Consider the following 13212-nt stretch of genomic DNA (forward strand, 5'->3'; position numbering starts at 1 on the left):
GAGAGAGGGGATCTGTTGATTGATGTGGAGGCAGAGATGGAGAGGGAGAGAGTGGCTGCTGGGAGGGAGAGAGGGGATCTACTGATTGATGCGGAGGCAAAGATGGAGAGGGAGAGAGGGGGAGGGTGGGTGCATGGGCTAAACATGGGAGAGGTATGGAGAGAAAAAGTGAGGGAGAGAGGGAGATTAAAGGCACCAGCCCCTGACGTGTACATGGCATCTGATGGATCTCCGTTCCTTGCCTTTGATTACCTATTTTTGGGCTCTGTTATTTCCACTACTTTCATGCAAAAGTAAGGAAAGGGGGTGCCCAACAATGGGGTCTCCAGGGCCAAGATGAAGACGAGGTGTAATGGGGAGCCTGAATTTTCTCTGCAAAATTACCTTCAATCTCCAATTGGTTGTATGTTAAAATTGCATGTAGTATGTTAGTCATGATTTTTAAAAATAGAGCGACCCATTTTATCACGTCTTCCAGATTTGTGTTAAACCTTGGCATATAGGAGGAGTGTTTAGAGACATTAGATGCATATTATGTCTACTTTGAATCTTTCTTGTGTCACCTTGCACATAATATTTTTCCCCCCATGAGCCTTGCACATAATATTTAGTGGATTAGATACACAAATAATGCTTTGTGTGCAAATATAAAGGTAAGAACCAACTCTTATGTCTTGAAGGACACTTCACAATAAGGAGGGAGCATGCTGAGCCTCCCTTCCATTCAATCAAACCCAACAAAGTTTGTTTAGGTATTTGTCCCTAAGTGTAGTAAGTAGTCCTCGTGCATTAATTTCACGATTAGTACAAGTGAAGAACGTCTATGAGCAGAATTAATCAAGGCTAAAAAGAGCCTAAAGATACCACATATGAAGTGTAAAGCTATTGTTTAACAATTGAGAGTTTGCAAAATTCAAAGAAATTGATGACTATGTCATGGTCCTTCATGTTGATAAGATGGAAGGTAATAAATTGGGCACTCCCAAACTTGAAAAGTAATATCAAATGTGGGTACATGGCTATGGGAGACCAACATTCAAGCTTGATAGATAGTGGAATAATAGCTATGTCTGGGACAATATTTCTAGAGGAAGAAGTAGTCCAAGAGCCTATTTTTATCTAAGAACACATAACCGAGCATTTCTTAAGAGGATGGAGAAATCACACAAATTTAAGTACTCCCTAGAAATTTTGAGTCAAGTATAAAAAACAAAGCAGAAGATACCATGATGTCGAAGAACTCACAACTGTGACAATAGTGATGTAAAAAGGTACCTCATAGGTACTTATACTCGTGATATGAAATCAACATGTTTCTGGCAGTCTAGTAGTGGACGATGGTAGTGCTTTTTCAAAATATAAATTTTAGAAAAACAAGCGGTCATTTACACTTGGGAAAGAATGGGGCAACTATGGCATTAAATGTTTTTGGTGATGAATGCATATTGATCAAACGTAGCCAAACCTTGGCAACCCATATCTTTTGATTGATGAATCCAATTGGGGTCATCTTATGTATCAAATCAAATGGCAAGGCATGATTAACATGAGCAATGAATTGATAGCATTTAGTAAAGTTATATGTATGAAAATAAGCACTGGTTGCAATTATATATACTAAGTGCCATCGCAACTATGTACCAAGGTTAAGCCCATAATAACATTCATGATCATGTCATCATGCCACTAAAAGCCTTCTAAGTAGCACAATTTTCTACATTCTCAACCTAATATAGTGATTATTGTGGTTAAAAACAAGACCATGAAAGGCCTACATGGGTGGATAATTAGATGTGAAAATAAAAATGTACATATTTTTTGATACATTCTAAAGTCAAAATGATATTGATCAATTGCACGAACTTAGGATAAAGAAGATTGTGGTGGTGAGGCATGGTGTTGTCTACCAAGTCTGAAAAATAGATATTGAACCAAATCCACTCCTTAAAGCTTCGTAAAGTTCCCATATAAAAATCAAAACAAGCAAATTGGTAAGGAAATTTAAAACCAATGAGGATGAGGCTTGTAAAGTCAAAATGATATTGATCAATTGCACGAACTTAGGGTAAAGAAGATTGTGGTCAGGCATGGTGTTGTCTACCAAGTCTGAAAGATAGATATTGAACCTAATCCACTCCTTAAAGCTTCGTAAAGTTCCCATATAAAAATCAAAACAAGCAAATTTGGTAAGGAAATTTAAAGCCAATGAGGATGAGGCTAAAACTAAGAAACTTGAACCATCAAGGGAATCTTTTACAAAGAAAAGGGACATTCCAAATAAACCTAGAAGATTCAACAAAATCCTAGAAGAGGAGTCAAAGAGCTGGTGGGGACACTTGAAACCAATTGAGGAATCAGCCCAAAACTAAGAACATTGAACATTTGTGGGCATTTCATAAAAAGAAGAGGAGCAATCCAATACATTTCAATAAGACCATAGACAATTCAATACCCCATTTGATGAAAACAAGCTATTAATTCATTAGTTGTGTGAGGCGGGAGGTGCAATGCCAGATAAGACTAAGGCAATCGGGTGAATAATTCGATTAATTAAGTGACAAACTATTGAGAAGGGCAATGCTCAAAATAAATGCACAAAAGTCTAGAAATTTCTTGTTTGCCATCTAGTGAAAAATATATGAGGAGGAGGGGGTAGGGAGGGGGAGGAAGACTTGAGGGAGGGGGGGGCATAGAGGGAGAGAGAGGCTGAGTGGAGGGTAGAGGCTGAGTGAGGGAGGGCGGAGGGAAGCTTGGATAGTAGGACAGAAATAAACCTGATAGAGCTTGAACCTCAACATTCAAAGTCCTCCACACACTCGGTTCTTGAGTGCAGTGAGTGGAGTGGGAGCGCAGTGAGGCGAGGGGGAGGAGGGAGCGAGTGGAGGGGGGGAGAGACTAGAAGGATGGGAGGGAGAGAGCGGGGCTGAGCAGAAGAGGTTGGAGGGAGTGAATGGAGGGAGGGAGCGGGGCTGAGAGGCATTAATGGAGGGGGAGTAGGGACAGAACATACTTAGGGTAATCGTCCATTAATTAGGAATGAAATACAGTCTAGCTAATCAGGAATTGAGGGGTGCAAATTTAGGTTAATGCGTGAACGTAAAACAAATTTGATAAATTAATTAATTGATAAGTTCATAGGAGCGATTAGGAACGAATATCAAGATGGATCAAGGTTGCAACCATTTGAATTGTTTCACAATGTCTACTCTTTGTAATGTCTTATGCCAAGGAGCTTTAATCTAGTATGGATTTCATCCTTGAAAATAGAATTCAAGTGCTACAATTAAATGAAAAAGTTGTTGCAAAAAAAGCTAATGGGAATTGCATGGATTCCAAATACAAGTTTGAGTCCAAGGTCTTAATAGACAAGTATAGGGACAAATTGATTGCCGAGGCTATGCTTGGAGCAAGTAGATGGATTGACTATAATCAGATGCTTTTACCTAGTATATATGAGGGATTCCATCTTCCTTCTCCTCATGTTAATTAGTGCTCCTCCCCCTCCTTCATTAAACACACTACAGTATCCAATAACAAAAATCGGCTTCGCATTGCAAGAAAAAGAGTGTCTATGACTTTGCTTTTGGAGTAGATACATAGAAATCTCTTTGTTGGCTAGGTGTCACCTATATATATATATATATATATATATATATTTGGGAAACTTCCTTACTTTTCTATGCAAATTGCATTTATTTTCTCACATTGGGTTGCCTTGACTACTTTATACTCACATATGCAAATCTAGCTCTCCGCTCCTCAACCTTGGACTCCTCCTAAACCCAGCAACCCCCTTTGAACCCTGGAACTCCTAGTTAGCTCTCTCAACCTTGTCCCCCTTTTGAACCCTATAATCCCCTTCTAAACCCTTGAACTCTCATGGAGGTGAGAGCCTCCATCAATCATTATGATAAAACTATCTTTCTCATTCACGCGTGCATGAGATCTGCTTTCCACGCTTTAGCCTACACCTCTCACCAAAACACGACCCCAGGACCTATGCTACACTTTTGAACACTGCTACAACGAGCAACAACACGACTATAGGTGACCAACACCCTCGGAACTTGCACTTAGGAAAATTAGAGACAAAATTTGGTTCTGCTATCGAAAAGGTTAGCGATTGAAGCGAAAGCGGAGCACATGTTTGCATGTGTGAAAAAGAACCCGGTTCGAAAAACCATTCAAGATACATCCCTCAATGCAAAGGAGTGAAAAAATGCTTTCAAATGATGCAAAAGGATAATGTTGACTTACAAAATCACATTAATAAACTAAACACCTAAAATTAACCCTTAATCCCCCCACATCCTATTAAAGCAACACCAACCCTTCTCACTTCTTTCCCCACACTTTTGCTAGCCACTTCCTTCTCCAAATTTCATGAAGCCTCCATATTTTCCGTCTATCTCTATTTTCCATCCTTCAACTTCCGTCCACCATTTCCACCACCACCATCACCACTTTTTCCATCACCCCCCCTTCCATCTCTATCTCTACCTCCCATCATCTTCCTCCGCACCACCTCCACTTTTTCCGTCTATCCCCCATCTCCCCCAGTCAAGGTAATCATCCTTTTCCCCTCCACCATTTCTCTACCTCTCTCTACACCCCCATCACCCTCCACTCCACATCTCTCTACCTCTCCCTACACCCCATCTCCCCTTTTCCTCCTCCACCTCCACCCCCCATCTCCACAACCTCCCCCCCCCCTTCCCCCCCATCTCCTCCACCCCTCCATCTTCACCTCCACCCCCCATCTCCTCCCCCCCTCCACCCCCACCTCCCCCATCTCCTCTACCCCCCACCACCCCCGTTCCTCCCCACCCCACCCCCCCCATCTCCACCTCTACCCCCCCATCTCCTCCCCCTCTCCACCCCCACCACGTTCCCCCCCCATTCCCCCACCTCCACCTCCATCTCCTCCACCCTCCCCCCTCCACCTCCACCATCACCCCCCGTCCCCCCCCCCCCCCCCAACCACCCTCCCCCCCCCCTTTTTTTTAAATTTCCCTCTTCCCCCTCCCCCGCCCCCCTTTTTTTTTCTTTCCCTCCTCCCCCTTCCCCCCTTCTCTTCCCTCTCTCTAATACTAAGGCCCTTGGGGCCTTGGCTGCCAGCCCACCAGCAGAGGCGGCGGCATTCGTTCGGTGCCTGCCAACTGGGCCTACCTTAAGGCCTTACCCCTCCCTCCTTCCTGCCGCCGCGACCCTCCCGCCCCCCTCCTACATCTCCACCTCCACCACCCCATCGCCCCCCCCCCCCTCCAAAAAAAAAAGAAAAAGAAAAAAAGGCAAACTAATCGCAAAAAAAACTAACCTTAGTTAGGTTAGTGGAACTTAGGTTAGATTAACGTTAACTTTAGACATTAGGAACTAACTATAGTTAGTTGGACTAACTACAATCATACTAATTAGATAGTTAGATTAACTAGGTTAGGCTAATGACCAGTTATAGTAATTGAGTCCAACTAACTAGCAGTTAGCTCAGAACCCTAGTTAGGCCGAAGGTCTAGGTCTATTCACACTTGGACCTAAAGACCAAAGGGCCTCTAAATTCCCCTAACTTTAAAGGTCTATTACTTGCTTATTTGGGACCTGAATTGGACCCGGATTGAACCACCAATTCACACACGGAACCACCAAGCTTTGGGGACATTTTCCAACCAATCCCACACCATTTAGGCATCCATAACACTCATCAAATTGTGCCCCCATGTGAGCTGCTTTTTTGCACTATTTCGCTCATGAAATTTCGCCACCATGACCTCCGATTGACAATCCGTCTGCACTAGCGCACTTTCCCACTCACGTGGGACAATCCTAGGCACATTTTAACATGATGATCCCTACTACACTAATGCATCTTTAACCCCCCTACCATTTTTTACTCTTTCTTTGGGAGCCTGTATTTTGGCCGTTTGAAGATGAAATCGCACCCAATGTGATGCCAAGATCCAGTCATGCAATGTCCAATCTCAAACAATAATTTTCAAGTCTTTTTACCATCATCTTCAATATCGGTAGTTGCTGTTACATAGGCACTAATTTCGACTCATCGATTGCATATTTTTTGCCATTATCAAGCTACGAAGGTCAAAATTAATTGCGAATTTCAAAGTCAAAGGCACTCACTTAAAGGACACACTTAAGCATTTTGTATGCACCTTAGATCTGGACGAAGATTGGCACTTGCATACTTTCATGAGATTTCTTCGGCCCTTGATGCTCTTCAAGAATTCAACCTCTCATCATCGACAAGCAGCATGGATGACCTAGCAAGTGAAGAAGAAATAGGTAATGACGATCTACATCCTACATATCACCTTAGAGAACAACGCAACCCCAACCAAAACAACAATGGCAGATGAAACTTTGGTAAATTGGAAATGCCAAAATATAATGGGTGAGGGGATCCCGCTAGATTCCTTCAACTCTTCGATGCAGCATGTTGTGCTGGGCGATCAGTCAAATGAAACCAAAGCTTCCTGGTTCTCAGTGGCCCTAACCGATGAGGCTTTGAAATGGTACCTCGACCTTCTCATAGAGGAAAGAGCCACATGGACATTGCAATCTCAGTAGTTCAGAAGAAGACTCAAACAAAAAATGGCCCTAAGAGTAAAAGATGAAATGATGCAGGCCATCGAGCAAAAGTTGCATGTCTCTCAGCCACCACAGTACCTATGGAGAGAAAATGTTTAGTGCCCATACTGTATGGCCAACCCATATAACCAATGAATGCCCAATCTCAAGGAACAGACTAAACCCACCAGAAGTGGCTCATCCCCCACGATTATGGTGTCCCATTTGCAATGTTGTAGGGCATGATGTAAATACTTGTTTCTACAATATGAGGGTAGCATAAACCCTGTCCCCAACAATACCAATAGCCGCCAATCCCAATGTATAGACAATCGGCACTGGCACCTAATGCACAAGTGCCACGTATCAACCCACTCCCAGTGAGAACACAAGTGCCTTAACTAATGAGGAATCCCAATCCTCCGCAATACCCACGGGCTCCCAATCTTGCTCCAATAGTTTTGGTGCAACAACTCCAACTTGAAGAGCTGGAACCTCACTATGAGTATGAAACAAAATACCCTATGTACTACATGGATGGTGCCGAAGGACTCATCCTGGTGTATGCTAATCAAGTAAGAACCACCACATATCGAACACCCATCAAGTGTTTTGGTTGTGGAGAAAACCCCCGCATAGCAATATGCCCACACAAGGGTAACCCCATTACATTCCAACCTCTACAAGGAATGCGGAGTTGGGCATGCTTGCATGGATTGCCCACTAAGAACAAAGCCTCAACCAACCACGGAAGTAAAACCTGATGTACCCATGGGGATGATGTGGAAAATCACAGTGTGGCAACACAAAGTGTGGCATCACAATGAGTCTTGATCATAACAAGACAGTAGAAAGAAGAGGCACGACAAAAACTCCTTTCTGCTCAAAAAGCAAGAGCCCTTTGGCAAAACAAGCCATGCCAATCCCACAACATAGTGAGACCATGCCTAGCACATCCACAAAAAGTGCCACCCAAGGAGCCAATGAAGCATACCCCCATGCTAAAATTGAAAAGGCACGTTACCACACCTTGAAGCAATGGGTACAACAAGAGCAAGAAAAAATTGAGGCAGACAAGATGGCAGCAGTAGAGGTCCGAGCATCACCAGCACCCAGCATTGACACAGTGATTAATCCCAACAACTTACAACAGGTAATAGAGCAACATGCAAAAAATCCCCAATTGGATGGCACCGCACTAGCAAACTTGATAAGATACCCCATCACAATGCCAATTGGGACCTTACTAAGAAATTGCCCTACAATGTGGGAGAGTTTCAAAGGATGGATCGAATCTTCACAATACTCCCCCCCACCTGAAGAAGAGGAAAATGTAATTTCAGTAAAATTCGATGCTAGGGATGACATAAAAAATGTAACCATCCCGCTAGAGCATAAAGCCTTTGGTCAATACCTGGCAATAGTGGACGAGGAAGCCGGAGTAAACATTTTGACAAGAGAGATGAAGAATGGGGCCTACCTCCAATGTAGAAGGCCACATTTAACATCTGCCTCGCTGACCACATGAAAATGAAGCCATTGGGTATTGTTGACAACGTGTTAACAAAAATTGCCGGTGTAAGGTCCATGCTCCAGCTTACTATCTTGGATCTTTCCAAGTGAGCCATAGCATACCAAATTATTGTTGGGAAGACCATGGCTTCGAGAAGCATCGATACTCCATGATTGGGGCACTGATAGAATCACTATCCAAAATAGAGAAACTGCTGTCAATATAAAATTGAGAATAGGGGAAATCAAACCCACTATTCCTAGAAATGTTAAAGACACTTCTTCCACTACAGCCACCAGTCATGCATCCTTGTACCTACCAATGTACTAAAGCCCATAGAAGGGGATACACAAAGTGACATCAATAATTGGATACACACATTGGCTACAATAGATAATTGTAAAACAACACATCTAATGTTGCTAGATGTGGATGCCCAAATGATACAATTAGAAGCACCAATCTGGGATGATGAATTAGAAGTAGTGGAAATGTGTCTTCATTACAGGCATTGAATGGGACAGTGACCCTGAAGAGTCCATAATAGAAGGCTATGGTGCTGACATAGATTGGGATATGGAAATAGAAGCTGATAATGTAACCTTGGAAGGCCAAGTATTTGACAATTACTTGGCAATCCTACAAGAACTCATGGCCACAGAATTCCCCAAGATCGACCCTCCAGCACTATCTAATAGCAATCAGTCCAGGAAAAAGGAGGGTGGACAATGCCAAAAGGCCAAGATAGAGCACTTCAACCAATTCGAAAGAATGCAGACTACAGTGGTAGAATTGTACTTAACTAAGCCCACAAAAACACTTGAGTCCCCAAATTTTAAATGGGACCCTAAAGGGCTTGAAGGTGTTTGTAAGGCTGAAGAACCACTCCTTGGGATGCGACTCCTATTTAAATCCATCACTGGTCTCATAAAGCAAAAAGATTAGAAAATTCAAACCCAATGTGAGAATGAAGAGTGAAATGGTGAATAGTAACAAAAAAGAAGAACTAGGGAACACAGGTAAATTGGACCAAATATCTTCCAATGGAGCCAGCAGCTAAGCAAGCAGCTCAAAGTGCCATGAAGGCATAAGGGAAGTTCCTAATTACTTCAAAAACTACACTAGATGAGAAGCAACAATAGAAATGCCTAGGCCAGTCTGGGAATAAGAGCTCAAAGAAAGAGAGAACATTAAGGATACCTCAATTTATGAAGGACCAGCCTAGACAAGTAAACTAAATCTTGCCTTGGACAAAGAAGAAGAAAAGCCTGTATAAATCAGTGAATAGCTCACTCTAGAAGAAAAAAAAGAATTGAAAGCATTGCTGATGGAATATATAAATTGCATGGCTTGGTCCTACAAAGAAATAAAAGGGATTTCCCTAGAAGTTACAACACATACCATACCAATAAGGGAAGGATCCAAACCAAAGGTATGTGGGCCTTACACGACAACTCCCAAGTATGACACCCATGCCTATGAAGAACTAGAAAAATTACTGGATGCTGTTTTCATTTATGAGATCGAGCATACTGACTAGGTGTCACCAATTGTGATTGTTCCTAAGAAAAACAAGAAGCTTAGAATATGTGTCAATCTCAAGAACGTCAATGCAGCAACAATCAAAGATCATTGTCCCCTACCATTGACTGAAACAATTTTAGAAAGGGTAGCAGGATCTGAAGTGTATAGCTTCTTGCATGGGTTTAGTGGGTACAACCAAGTACAAATTGCACCTCAGGATCAAGCAAAGACAACATTTGCCACAGAATGGGGAATTTTTCCATACAAAGTCATGCCATTCGGCTTATGCAATGCCCATCTACTTTTCAAAGGGTAATGTACACCGCCTTCAAGGAATTTCTCAACAAGTTCCTACAAGTCCTCGACGACTTGTGTGTACACTCAATTAAAAAATGTAGGGAGTATGTAATCTCTTTGAATCCTCTAAAATGTCAATTTTTGGCCACTCACGGAGTAGTCTTGGGACACATAGTCTCTCGACATGGGATTGCAACTGACATGGACAAAATAAAGATCATCATGGAACTCCCCCCCCCACTAAATGCCAAAGCAGTCCAAGTCTTCATGGGACATGCCAAATACTATAGAAGATTCATACTAAGGTATGCCATCATTGCAAGGCCCCTATATAAGCTCTTAGTCAACTTCGTCTGGATAGACGAATGCGAACAAGCATTCCAAACCCTCAAGTGGAGATTGATCATAGCCCTTGTTCTAATGCACCAAATTGGGACATAGAATTTCATGTACATACTAATGGTTCCAATTATGAAGTAGGAAGTGTGTTATGTCAACCTGGAAGTAGCAAGCTAAGGGTGTCCACTTTTTGTTCACTCCCCAATCCTTAGGAGGTGGAAAAACAAGCTTTTTAGCACACAAAAATGCAAATCTCACGTACTTCCCTATGGATCTAGTCTTTGAAGTCTTCAGACACAACATCACACATGCCATTGTGCACACAATGGTATAGTTTGATTGAAAATTCGATGCACACACAAAAAATTTCTTTGTGTCACACAACATGGTTCCAAGGCGGTCACACCTTTGTCACGAACAAAGAGTGTCATATTAAATTCTAAAATTCTCACTCATTTTAGATTAAATGTTATTGAAACTTTGTAGGTGGTCTCTTTGCATTATGTAGAGCTTAACTTGATTTATTGGTAATTATTTGAATGATTTATCTAATTATAAATAATTAATAATAATAAATAAAGTCATAAAATACATGCATTTTAGTAGCACACCACATTTTTTTAGTATTTTGAATAATTAAGCAAACCCAATTTGGTGGAAGGTTAGTAGGCACATAAGGGTGTGTGGTTCAATCATCAAATCCCAAATCCAACGGTTAGATTTAGGAAGATTGAAGTTTTATTTTTACTTTTACTCCTTAGAGGATCAACAAAGAATATTAAAAATAAATCTAGTAATTCTCAAACATGACCAAACATTTCAAAAATGTCAATATTTTTAGTCCTCCTCATGATGAGTATGAGGAAAAAATTTTGGTTAAATTTGAGTAAGGGAAACGTACAATATGGCCTCCAAGATTGAAATCTCCCTTTTGTGGGGGAAAAAGGGCCACACAAGCCTAATACCAAGACAAGCTAGGCTTGGTATTAGGCTTGGTGAGGTAGGCTAGAAGCATCACCGACCCTAGTGGCAAGCCATTGGAGTGTGCATCCTGCCCATGTGCAAGGCTGAGTCATCTATTTTTGCCTTGCAACCATGCCACGTTGTTAGACCGCATGGTGCCATGTCATTAAGGAGATGTAACATCACTCCATCCCATGTCACCTTAGATTGCCACATGTGCTGCCACATCAACCACATGTGCCACCTCATCATTCCACATCATAGGGACTCTTGGAGCCATGTCATCACACCTTGCCACCTTGGCATACCTCGTCAACATTGCCACATCACCAATCCCTCCACCTCAATTTGCCATGTCAATCTACCACCTCATGAATGCCAACTCATCATGCCACATCACATTTCCATGTCATGGAAGAGGCTCATATATTCCACACCATATTGCCACATCATCACCATGCATGGTGCCACATCAGCCACATGTATACACATCATGATAATGGCGAGCCACATCATCAACATGCATGGTAAGTTATACATGCATGTGATTTGAGTGTGTGAGGCATAGAATACCTCGATTGAGGTTTATGACCACGATGTGCGTGAGGCATAGAATACCTCGATCGAGGTTTATGACCGCGATGTGCATGAGGCATAGAATAGCTCGATCGAGGTTTATGACTGAGCAATAGAATACCTCGATCGAGGTTTATGACCACGGTGTGCATGACGCATAGAATACCTCGATCAAGGTTTATGAGCGAAGCATAGAATACCTCGATCGAGGTGTATGACTGAAGCATAGAATACCTCGATCGAGGTTTATGACCACGATCGAGGTATTTGGATTAACCACAAAAATTAGTTTCAAAACAAAATCCAACGTAATTTACTAGCCAGTTATTTTCAATCTTAGCACCTTCTCCACCAATAATAATCAAGAGCAATCTAGTGGATGAGTTGACGCTCTCTATAAGACACCACATTTTGGTTCATTTCACCCATTCTTAGCCATTCTTGCCTCCCCATCACTTTGTCACACCTTCCATCCTACTTTCATTGAGAATGGGTTCTCAAAGCCGTAGAGTTAGTAGACATGAAAGATGTAGGACCCCCCCCCCAAATCTCATTGACCAGGAGCGCAAGCGGAAGGCTCATGAGCGCAAGAGAGTCTCTAGAGCTAGAGCTCGCGTTGCCACCACTGATCCACCTCCACCTCTACATCCCACCTCCACCTCCACCCCCACCCCCACCCCCACATCCATTGTCCCCCCCTCCACATCTTCATCTGCTCTCCTACCTCCAGTTGGAGACCAAATCTTGCATGGATGTACATCTAGGGTAGCCTAGGAGCGTGCAAAGTTTAATCCCCAACAGATAAGTCCACATGCATATTTGGTTAGTACATGCGCCATTTTTCATACGTAGTCACTAGTAGGGAGTGCTTGCAAAAATGGACGCATTATACCTTCCACGTGGCACATACCAAATCAGTTGGAGACCAAATCTTGCGGGATGTACGTCTAGGGTAGCCTAAGAGCCATACGAAGTTTCATCCCCAATAGGCTTTAGGGTAGTTGTGCTAGTAGGGATTGTAAAAATGTACGCATTATACCTTCAATTAGTTGGAGACCAAATCCTGCGTGGATGTACGTCTAGGGTAGCCTAAGAGCCGTGCAAAGTTTAATGCCCAAGTCCACACACATATTTCGTTAGTACGTGTGCCATTTTTCATACGTAGTCATGTTAGTAGGGATTGTAAAAATGTATGCATTATACGTTCCACATGGCGCATACCAAATCAATTGGAGACCAAATCTTGCGTCGATGTACGACTAGGGTAGCCTAAGAGCCTTGCAAAGTTTAATCCCCAACAGATAAGTCCACATGCCTATTTGGTTAGTACGTGCACCATTTTTCATACGTAGTCGTGCTAGTAGGGATTAAAAAAATGTACGCATTATACCTTCCACGTGGCGCATACCAAATCAGTTGGA

Source organism: Dipteris shenzhenensis, chromosome 30, assembly GCF_047967505.1.
Source record: "Dipteris shenzhenensis isolate YYH24624 ecotype China chromosome 30, Dip_SZ_1.0, whole genome shotgun sequence".
Lineage (NCBI taxonomy): Eukaryota > Viridiplantae > Streptophyta > Polypodiopsida > Gleicheniales > Dipteridaceae > Dipteris > Dipteris shenzhenensis.